Source organism: Cololabis saira, chromosome 18 (assembly GCF_033807715.1).
Source record: "Cololabis saira isolate AMF1-May2022 chromosome 18, fColSai1.1, whole genome shotgun sequence".
In the NCBI taxonomy this organism is placed as follows: domain Eukaryota; kingdom Metazoa; phylum Chordata; class Actinopteri; order Beloniformes; family Belonidae; genus Cololabis; species Cololabis saira.
The window spans coordinates 26,156,095-26,168,090 of record NC_084604.1 but is presented as its reverse complement, the minus strand read 5'-3'; the positions used below and the strand labels follow the sequence as shown (position 1 = coordinate 26,168,090).

The following is an 11,996-nucleotide window of genomic DNA, read 5'->3' as shown; positions in this document are numbered from 1 at the left end:
CAGGGATTCAGTTCAATTCAATTTGATGGTAATCAGGACAAAAGGAATTGCTTTATATGCAGTCTGAACCAAAAGTCCAAAGTGCAAACAAATAAAACAGACATAAAAATAACACTGCAGTGTCAAAGAGCAGCAAAGAGGTGGGAAGATGTTCCTTTAGATTACAAAAAATGTGATTAATCACAATTAACGACCCAATCAATTGACGTACTTTCATCCTGGAGGACTCCTGCCAAAAATCACAGTAAAGAAATGCTTGTACTACTGTGTTGAATGACTAAGTACTTGGTAAACTATTTCATAGTCAAGCGGCCTCAGTGCCAGCCCCTCCATAGTCAGAGGACGTCAATGCAAGAGACCTTTGCAGAGAATCTGGATATGTAAATTACATGTGGTCTTTTGAAAGTCTGGATTCTTGTCAGGTCTTATTAATTCCATTTAATTCATCCATCCATCCATTTTCTATACCTGCTTTATCCTGTGCAGGGTAACTAGGGTCTGCTGGAGCCTATCCCAGCTCATTACAGGCAAAAGGCAGGGGTTCACCCTGGACAGTCTATCACAGGGCCACATATACAGACAGACAACCACACATACTCACACTAACACCTACGGGCAATTTAGAATCCTCAATTAACCTAGCATGCATGTTTTTGGACTGTGGGAGGAAGCCAGAGTGCCTGGAGGGAACACATGCATGGAACAGGGAGAAAATGCAACTCCAAACTGAAAGACTCCTGCCAGGCCAGGGAGTGAAACCGGGAACCTTCTTGCCGTGAGGCAACAGTGCTAACCACTAAGCCACTGTGCAATTCAATTAGATTTTATTTATATGGCGTCTTTTACAACAGAGGTTTTCAAGACAGAGAAGGATGAGTCCCATCCTGCAAGGATTGAGGAAAAGGCCAGGTTCTTGTAATGATACTACAGCATTTGATGGAGAAAACTCAATTCCCACACCGGGAGTTGAACCCGGGCCGCCTGGGTGAAAACCAGGAATCCTGACCGCTAGACCATATGGGACTGGGAGCTAACATGTTCACTAGAAAATTACAAGAATTGTCACCCAATTTTCCCAGAGACCTGTCCAGGGTGTCCCCTTTTTCCCAGATTATCTTAACGGATACACTTCATAGTTTCTTTCAGAGCCCTGATATGAGACTTGTAAATATATAATGCATTTAGTATTGTTTACTTTCTGTCTTCTACAAAATGTTTTTAACATTGTTTTTTTTGTTCTTTAATGCCAATGTCAACTGCTCTTTTTATCCTTTATTGATTTGTTTCATATTCTTCTGCAGTTAAATACATTTGTATGAATTTATTGTTCAAAGTCAGAGGTGTCATACATAATTATTCCTGCAGCTTAAAGTGGTAGACACGGTCCTGATGAGCTTTCTGCCTGGTGTTCCCACGCCACCTGGGACATATAATCTCTCCAGTGTTTTTCTGGGTCTGCCTTAGGGCTTTCTCACAGATGGACATGCCCAAAACACCTCTCCAAGAAGGCGTCTAAGAAAGCATCATAACCAGGTGCCCAAACCGGCTCAATTGGCTCCTCTCGATGTGGAGGAGAAGCAGCAGTACTCCAAGACCCTCTTGGATGACTAAACTTCTAACCTTATCTGTAAAGGGGGAATCCAGAAACATTACAGTCGAAACTCATTTCAGCTGCCGGTTTTTACAAACTCATTCTTTTAGTCACTACAATTCAGGACCATTTGTAAGGGTAGAAAAATAAAGATCAACTGCTAAACAGTGTCCTGTACTTTGGTTCAACTCTTCATCGTCATCACCACAGACCAGTACAGAGTCTTTTTTTGCTGATGCCACGGCTCACCAATCTACCTGTCAAAGTCTAATATTCAGCTTATTTCCTGATTTACTGACAGCAACATGTAACAATAACACCATGGTAATCATTTAGTCATCAATGTGTTTTACTGTAGAATGTCTGCATGCAGTTCCTTTTGTCACCTGTAAACAAATAGATCCACAGCCTTCCCAGAAAGCTTTACTGTGGTTTCCTCTGTTGAACATGCTCCCAAATGTGAAATATCTATGAAACATTGTACAAAGAGTAGTCAGACATATTGTTTATGTGCACTTGCTCCGCTTTCTGATCCCTGTTGGAGAGCTGTTCTGTTTTTGTTCTGTTTTCTTCAGTACCACAGGATCACCATCTCTCATGTGATCGTTGTTGTGATCATATGTTATAGCCCAAACTATGTAACTCTTTTTTTTTTTTTTTCACCTTGTCTGCACACATATTAATGGTTGATACCATGCCGGTAAAAACCTAAGGCATATATATGTGCATTATTACTATATTTAATATATACGCATACATACGCATACACATACATATATATATACACATACAAACCCAGTGATTTTTTTAATTTTTGTTTGTGGGGGGGGGGGGGGGGGGGCAACCACTGCCATTCCAGGAAGCAAGAACACACGGAGGCACACGTCGAGCACTGGAAATCTACAACAAACACCGAGTGCTCAATCAAATACACCTCAATCGTGGATGTTATCTGACAGTGTCCCCTGCTTTTCATGGGTTTGAAAGAGGACCATCCAGTAGCAATGAGGGCCAGAGGCGTTCCAGGTGTTTTGCGTTAGGCTGCAGTGGTAAATTATGAAGTTACTCCTGCTTAAAGGGCAATTTGTTGATCCAGTGACCTTGTAGTTGGAGGGTAACTTGTCTTTGGAGCAGATACTGAAGCCTACATTGCCATAGGGTTGCCATAGCGCTCGTCCAAAGTCCAGATAAATGGAGAGGACTGTGCAAGGAAAGGCATTCAATGTAAAACCTTATAACAAATCAAGATGCAGAACACGGTGATCTGCTGTGGCAACCTCTGAAAAGCCAAAAGAAATAGATTTTTGTAGACAACATTTGCACATTCTCATGTATGTCTTGATTTAAGAAGAACCCTCACAATTGAAGGGTGTCAAAAGTATGGAGAAAGACTCTTGAATGAGAGAATAGTATTAATTTTCTGATTTAACCCTTCCTGAACCTAGCAATTATTTTTCCATCCTTGTTATACCCAGCAAATTTGCATACAGTGCATATTTTAAAATGGATATCTGTAAAGAGACATGTTCTTTTGTTTTTTTTAAAAAGTGGATGACATCTCCTGAAGAACATAACAAAACACTGCCAATCTATGTGGGTGGTTGGTTTGTGAGAAAAATAGAAAGAAAGCAAGTACTGACAGAGAGAACATCCAGTCCATAAAACAGCGCTGCTCTCCTAAGAGCCATTTAATAATAAAGTGATTCAACCACTATAACAGAAAGGTTTATGCAAACAAACTAAAAGTACTTCAAATTAGAGTTAGGCAGATTACGTTCCTGGTGCATTATTCAACAAATGTATAGTTGGTTGCAAAACCTGGCCCTGACCTGCACTCCTGCACAACACAAAGGGGCATATTTACAAATGTTTCCAGCTGTGTGAGACTGACTCATCCTGTTGGACAGCCTGCAGTGACCCACAGAGTCCTCACGCTGAACTTTCAGCAGGTTTGGCAGCAGGTATCATACAAGCTGTAAATCTTAATTGGCTTTTGCTTCCTTGCCAGAATGTTGAGTAAATGTTTCACCTATCAAATTTCATGAATCAAAGCTGGAGCAACCCTCAAACATCTGGGTGTTGTCTCACGTTGTGGTGTCCTTTGCTCATATTAGTGAACCCCTTGGCTGGAAACAAAACTTTATTGCTGTTTTTGACCAATTTTTCTTTCAGCACAAAAATGTTTCTACAAGATCTCTTTTGGCATTTGCCTTTGTCTCGCTTTGTGTTTGTGCAAAAAAGTTCAGCAACCGTCCCACTTTGTGACTCAGTGCAACAAGTCTACATATGAGACTGAGATTTTGCACTGGCATCCAGCTGCAGCAGGCTCCTTCATGCATGTGTCATCTCGTCCAGGAAAGGCAGTATAAGGTTTCTGGACATTGTCAGAGCAGGTGCAATGAATTATTCTTCAGGTCATGTCTTTTTTTTCTTTTTTTTTTCCACGTCTGGTTCATTTTTCTACTCCTTTCCTGCCCCAAGGCAACATCTCGAGTTATCTTAACTCATCTTGTAAAGTGACACTGACGAGCATTAATTCCCTCGGGGATCCAGAGGCACATTATTATTGCTCTGTTTCACTGTGTCTCTGGGCCAGGAATAGCCTTCGCTGTCGAGCCTATCGCCATCACGTACATGTGGTTTAAGAATCTGCAGAAGTTGGCCGCTTGATTCGCACTTATAGTCGATTAGTTCAAAACATTTCAAAGAAAGGGGAAGTAAAATCACCACAGTATTCTGTGTAGTTTTGTCTGGGGAGACTGATACCGCCCACAGAATAGCTCATTTGCGGTTATTTAGGCAGCACAGTAAGCAGATGCTGTTGGAATTAGCATAGATTTTCTCAGAAGTGTTTTTTTTAACTCTACACTCTTATCTTTGGATGTGCTTGTGGGTTAGAGAAAATTTCCATGCAAATTTTGCAACCTGCATCGTCTGGTACATTGCACGCAGACCAGAAGTAAAAAGAAAAACAACAAAACAGCACATTTGTTTGAAAAACTTCAATTTCAACATGTTAGCAGGAGGGCAGCAAAGTGGCTTAGTGGGTAGAAGTGTTGTCTCACTTCTTTCTGCATGGAGTTTGCGTGTTCTCAAGGTACTCCAGAGTCCAGAAACATGTACGTTATGTTAAATGGTGATTCTAAATTGCCTGTAGGAGCGAGTATAAGTATGTGGTCTTTTGTTTATATGTGTATCCCTGCCTTTTTCCTGAGAAGAACTGGTACAGTCTCCGGCGGGTCCCCTGAATTGGAATGAGTGGGAGTAGGTAATGGATAGATGTTGCCAGGAATGATAAAGCAAATAAATGACACTATCCAGATATAGAGTTTGCTGTAGTTTCTTTCTAACCACCATCAGGTCTTCTGTTATTAAAAGAAGTTGACTTCATGTGACAAACATTTGTTTTATTTACATTCTGAACCAGTCACTTCATTCGTTATATTTGTTCACCTGCTTGGGATCTGCAGGGATCTGATCAGCAACTCATTGCGCTTAGGCACGCAGACATGGTTAAGACAACCTGATAGATGATGATGATAGACAGGCAACGGCAACTCTAGTTATCACTTACGACAGCAATTGAAGATATGCTGAAGAACATCTCTGACTGTAAAACGTGTCAAACCCTGAAGCAGATTGACCGCAGCAGCAGAAGACCACACTGAGTGCTGTTCCTGCCGGCCAAGAACAGAAAACTCACACGGGCTCACCTGAATTGGACAGTAGAAAACTGGAAACACACCACCTGATCTGATGAGTCTTGATGCAACATTTGAATGGTAGAATAAGCATTTTGTAGAAAGAACATGAAACTCATCCTATCTTGTATCAATTCATTGTATTCCCACTCCCACTGCTCGTCACTTCCCGAAGGGGGAGTCCCGGGGCAGTCACTAGCTCTGTTCAGCGTGGGTTGCATATACATGCTGAAATAACTCAAATGAGAACCACATTATCTGGCACTAAAAGCTCAATCTCAAGAGCTTCAGTTGGGTTCGACTACAGCCCAGGGGCCTCATCTATAAAGCTTGCTTGCGCAGAAAAAGCGCCTGAAAGTTGCGGAAGCCACCTTCTAAGCAAAGCCTCAGATCTAAAAAGAAAAAACTAACTGAAAAATCTGCGTATCCCTACGGCAACCCCAACCCTCCCGTAAGAATTTGCTTAAGACACGGGGAACTGGCGACGCAGGGTTTGAGGTGGTGAAATGAAGTCAGATTCATGTCATACTCTTAATAATGTCATCACATATCACAACATATATCAGACTTATAATAAAATAGTGCTGATAACGGAGCAGGCGGCGGGGGGGGCGGGGGCGGGGGTGGCTGCCGCCCCAAGCCCACTACTCCACGCCGAAGAGGAAAAAAGAAAGTGTTCTGAATAAAATAAGGAAAGTTGGACTATATAACAATTGCGTTCATAAGGATAAAGTTTCTAAAAAAATACAAATTAAAGAAATAGTCTCTTCTCCCCGTGTGTGTCTGCCTGTCATGCACGGGTACGTGCGCGCATGTTGTTTACTTCTAAGCCGGAATTATGGTTCTGCGTCACACCAACGCAGAGCCTACGCCGTAGGGTCCGGCGTAGGGTGCGCGTCGCCGCTAACCCTACGCCGTAGGCTCTGCGTTGGTGTGACGTGGAACCATAAATCAGCCCTGAGCAGCTCTGAGGAGAGACGGGAGGGAGGAGGGGGAGCGGGTCCCGTCCCGTCTTCGCATCGCCCGCCTTCGCACAGAGAGTCTGGATGGTTTGCAAGTACAGGCTGAGCCTACCGTTAGTTTTTAAACTGTAAAAAGTGGGGGGGACAAATACATGATTTTGAAAAGTGTGGGGGGGCATGTCCCCCCTGTCCCCAGTGGAAATTGCATCGTGGCACTAACGGGCAGCAACGGCGTGCTGCCACTCAATCGTTTTATTTTATTGTATACTATTTATCATTCTAACTTTTACTGTGACCACCAAATAATTTGGTTTTCCTGGCCTCCATATCATCCATAACATCTTTATCTAAGTCTCCGTGAAAGTCAGTGTCACGGTGGCTGGACACCCTCTCATTCATTCTGACGCCAAACAGGTTGCAGGAAGCCACTGCGCATGCTCAGTAGGCTCATCCATATGCATTTATGGTAAAAAGTGGGCGTGTAGAGAGAGGGATATGAGGCGGATTCAGCTGCGCAGCCTTCCAGCTGGACTGTGATTCATAAAGCCAACATTGCGTGGAAGATTGCGTGCACATGGTTTTATTGATCCAGATTTTTTTTTGCGCCCGGCATTTTCGGCTTTTGGGTGTACGTGCAATTTTAGTATGAATCCTACGCAGTCCATTTTAAATGAGGCCCCTGCTAAGGTATAAACATGGCTTTCAAAACGTCTATCGGTCGGATTAAGGCAACAATTCCATTTCTGTCAGTGCATGTAAACGTGCAGCCTCACTGCAGCCTCACGAGTGTAGCATGAGACAGTTCATGATCTTTTGTAAGTGCAGAGTAATTATGACCCCCACACACTCCTTATTCATAACTGTATATCTAGGAATAAAGTACTGTGACACCATTGTGCGATATTATAACTTTATAGTAAATAGTAGCATTGAACAACAGTTTAGCGTACTTACCAATTTGCAAGAAACGTTACTGGTTCTGCACCATATTTCATTTGTTGTTTTGCCTCAATCAAAGAGAAGCTAACATAAATGTTGACCCTCATTTTGCCCGTTTTATCTTTTTTCCAATGGGTTTTCAAAGCGGTGAGGCAGCCCGTTTATCCTCAGCACTTGGGGGTAACACGCAGAGGTAACTGACAATGAATCAGTCACCCAACTAGTCTTCAGATCACTTTTGTTTCTAAAGTATGTGCAGGAAGTGAGGCGTATCCAAGTAAAAAAATATAATTTGTTTACATGGAAAGGGAAGAAACAGTGGTGCAAGCTGTTTAGACTACAATTTGTTTAGAATATGATCAACAAAAGAAAATAACAAACATCAGGTAAAGAAATGGACTAGCATGCAGGGGGAGCAGATTAGCTGTGCTACAAACTGCAGAGGGTGAGTAATTACCTTCCTGAACTGTGGTATGATATGTTGTGTGTCACTGAAAGTTGACAGGTTTTCCTCCTTGCTAAGCTGGACGCCATCATTTGTGACATAATTTTCTGTAGCTCAAATGGGGATTCTCCTCATGGCTCCAGATGGCATGTTAAGATATTATGTATTGGTGGAAATGGCTCAGCTACTCGCAGGTAGGTGTTTTTGATGCTTCTTTGAGTTTAACACAAACACAGGTGAGTGCCAACAGGTCAACACTGACTGTTCACCAACTAACAATGCCTACGTCTATGAAGGCAGTACTTTTAACATGACTGACATCTGAGTGGAATATACTCCCAGCCAGCGTAGTTTCCTATTCTTCATTTAAAGGAGCACAAAAAACTCACTGGGTCCCCCTATAGGCATGGAGGTTTATTTGCTTTTATCACACTCAGTACGTGCACATGCAGCGATTCAAACTGGTTGGAGATCATTTGCACACATCGTACTGACTTTTAAACTGCATGTGAACACCTTAAGTCAGTCAAGTAATCTGATCAGACTGGATTCATCAACCCGCTTGCAGCACCTAGATAAGCCAGTCGCAACCGCCTTGTTAATGCCATGTGTACGGAGACATGGATATTACAGTCTGCGCATGCTCGAGAATTTCCCCCGGGTAGGGTTTTCCCCCGGGGGAGGGGATTCACCCGGAAGTGAAAGGAGACGACGCAACGTGCAACGCTGCTCAGTAGTAGCTCCCTGGGGTGTCGTGTGACTGCTTCAGGGGTGTCGTCAAAATATTTCCTATTCTGACATTTCATATATAAATACTGTATTTTCGCGACCATACGGGCGCCGTGTGAAAAGGCATAGCCTCAGTCTTATGTGTCATATTTCTGTATTTAAAACACACACGGCGCACCGACCGAAACGGCACACACACAAGAACACACACACACAAGCACAGGAGTGTGCGTATTTAAAAATACAGCGGGAGCAAAACTTACAACTGTTTGATTGTAGGCTACTTTATTTCAGTTTTTACATTAATCAAACCCATTAAGTCTCATCCTCTGTTTCTGCATTAAAGAGCTCCGCTAAATCAGCTGTGCCAGTCCGAATTCCTCGCTGTCAGAGTCACTTTCCGTGCCGTGCCTCGGAAATGCACGCTTTTGCAAAAGCTCGCAAAATAATCCCAGCAGACACGTTAGCCCACGCATCAACAATCAATCTGCAAACTGTGGCATAAAAAAAACAAAATACGCCGTACCCTACGCCGTAGGCTGCGTCTATTTAACGCGGACCTAATGCCGCGTTCCATTTATCCTCGGAAGTGGGGATTTCCCAGTCCCCAGTCGGAATTTTCAACTGGAACGCCCCTCAAAGTGGGGTTTCCCACTGGGAAAGTGGGAGAGTCTTCACCACCCCCGAGTTACCATTCCAAGATGGCTGCCATTCCCAGTTCCCACTTCCGATTTCCAAGGTAAATGGAACGCGGCATAAACTCCGAAGCCGGCAGACATAAATCTCTAAATTTCGGAGCAAATTTCTTAACAGGCGTAGCTACAACTGTTAGATTTCATCTATTAAACCAACATCTTCCTAAATGATTTATTTCAGCCGGCGTGATTCTCAACAGAGCAGCGTCCCAGAGAGAGTTTCTCTCCCGGGGCTGACGCAGCAGCTTGACCCGGCGGACACGTCTCTTCTCGGGCTGTGAGCTGAGGCTGCTCCCCGGGGGCGGCGGCTCTTCTCATCTCCGAAAACATCGGGTCAAATTTCTTAACAGGCGTTATTTGGATAAACTGAGCCCCGGTTGCGGATCTTAAGGTTACCTTTATACCTGAAAAAATATTAAAACTTAATAAAGTGCCATATTAACAGCGCTACAGCTGAAATTAAAACAGCTTTTGGCTCTCTGCTTCCTGATCAGGTTAGGGATGAAAACGAGGGGGAGTAGGAGAAATGGGACAGGCACCTGGGCCAAGTGCCCTAGATCTCAAGTGCCCTAAAATCTCCCCCTTCTTTTTTAGGGGTTAGGGAAGAAAAGAAGTGCGAGTGGAGAAAAGAAGGGCGAGTGAAGGAGAATTGGGATTGACCCTTAGAATGCACTTTTTCCTTTCCTCGTTGTTAAGCGGAGGTCAACCGGAAGTGGCTCTTTGTTGAAATGGTTACCATGGTTACCTCGGGTACAGCGCCACCTAGCGTCACGGAGTCAGCCATGCTCTGGTTACAGTGGTTTATTCAATCTGATTCAGTCTGATCTCAGAACAGCATGTGTAATCAGACAAGTTGATCCAATCTTCTGCATGTCATTATCTGATCAGATCTCCAACCACCTTGAATCGCTGCATGTGCCATACCTGCCAACACTCCCGATTTAAGCGGGAGTCTCCCGATTTTCAACCATTTCTCCCGCCCTGCTCCCGATTTTTAATTTCTCCCGCTTATCTCCCGATTTTGAAGTGAAATGAGTCAATGGTGTTTCACGTGTCGGGGTTTCTGCATGGATGTATTTTATTAACGGGTTCCTGACAAACCTGGCAACCCAACCCATAAGCACTGCCTACGTCCAAGCTCCGCCCCATCGAGCGCTGAGCCGTACGTCAACGTCGCCGCCATATTGGATGTGGCAAGACTGCGCTGTAAACTAATACAAGTAAATGGACTTATTTTCATAAAGCGCCTTTCTACAAAGAAATGTACGTTTTACATCTCATTTATTCATTCACATACGCACTAATATACTTGGGAAACAGTTAGGTACCAAATATAATATGTTTAATTTTCTCAGATGGCAAAAATAAGAACTTTATTGATCCCACAGTAATTCATGTTATATCAGCTATAGAGAACAAGGTAGTGCCGAAAAACAATATATCCCCCCTCACAAAAACAAGAAAAATAGAGAAACATATTCTCTTATCAGCAAAGCATTACATAAACATATTTTAAAATTTTCAAGGTACAAAATAACATATTTGAACCATTTTTCAGATTTTTTCAGTTATTTTATTGTTTGGGAAATTGTTAAAATATGTTATTTTGTTATTTGAAAATTTGTTTTGTTTGAGAAAATGCTTTGAAAAAAAGCTGAGGGAAGAATTGGTGGAGTATCAAGTCATAGCAAGCAAGAATCTCCCACAGGAAGAGAGAGTTGAAGGTTCTGGGTTCTTCTAGGGAAAGAGGAGAGCTTTACAAATCTGGCATCACTGATGAAGGCAATGGTCTGCATCCCTCACAGCAATGAAACTCAGAGAGCTCATTCAGCATGGTGACAAAGATCCTCACAGAAAACACATTGAGTATGGATAATTCTACTCTTTGCGCACTCCTTTCTTGCAAGATGAACCATACCAGCCCTGGCCACAAGTATGTTCCCTCAAAGAAAGTGATTGAAGCTGCAAAGTCAGACACCTACAATTACAACAGGTCCTTGGGTGACAAAGGGAACCTGGAAAATTCTACAAATATTGTATTTTATTGTCATTAATACTAAACTTATTTGGCTCCAAGAAGGCTGTAGAATCATTTTGGGAGGTACATTTTAGCACATTTCATTGTAGCTATGGATTTAAAGCTCATTAAAAGTCGCCTTGTTTATATCAGGGTGGGGATGTTGTGAGTGGAGCATTTCAACCACTGCCCCAGAAAATCTCCCTCTTTTTCTCAGCCCAATGTTGGCAGGTATGATGTGCACGTACTGACTGTCTAAGAGCGACTCTTGTCCTGTCCCCTGGTTTGTAAGTCTCTTATTTTCTCTTCCATCATTACTTTCTTGAGTCCCTTAATCACCTTTCCTTTGATAGTTCTTTGTAGCTCAGTGATTAGTACTTATATTTGATACTTTTTAGAGGGTTTTTGCTGATACTGTTTACTGTTTTAGCTGGACGAAGCTTCCAATAAAGCAGAAATCCCTTCAAATGAATTTGAAACTAATATTCCAACACAAATAAAGTCCTTTGTGCTGCTTTGAATGTACGAAAGTAAACCAAATGCTACAATGATTCATGCCACCTCTGATGACAAGACCGCCACATCCATCCCCACTTGTTAACTCAATATTTTCAATAGCTCTTTCCATCAACACAGATAGTCTGTGTGTTTAAAATTCCATTAAAGTGTATATTGTATTTGCATTCATTCCATCCTTTTATAATCAGAGTGGACACATCTTCTCATGGCTACTTCCAGCATGATAACATGCCATGTCACAAATATCCAATCATGTCTATTTGGTCCCGTCAACTTGGAAATTAGATCATTATACTCAAATAACCTTCATGGTCACCAGACCACAATGCAATTGAGCACCTGTAAAATGTGGTGGAACAAGATATTTGTGTCATGGATTTTTGGTCGACAAATCTGCA

At 42.6% G+C, this 11,996-nt stretch overlaps 1 non-coding gene across 1 annotated transcript; it reads right to left on the bottom strand.

Annotated features, from left to right (window-relative positions):
- Positions 1 to 951: 951 nt before the first annotated feature.
- Positions 952 to 1,023, bottom strand: trnae-uuc (transfer RNA glutamic acid (anticodon UUC)). The gene has a single exon. It is a non-coding gene; the product is annotated as a tRNA-Glu (tRNA).
- Between the last annotated feature and the right edge of the window lie 10,973 nt (positions 1,024 to 11,996).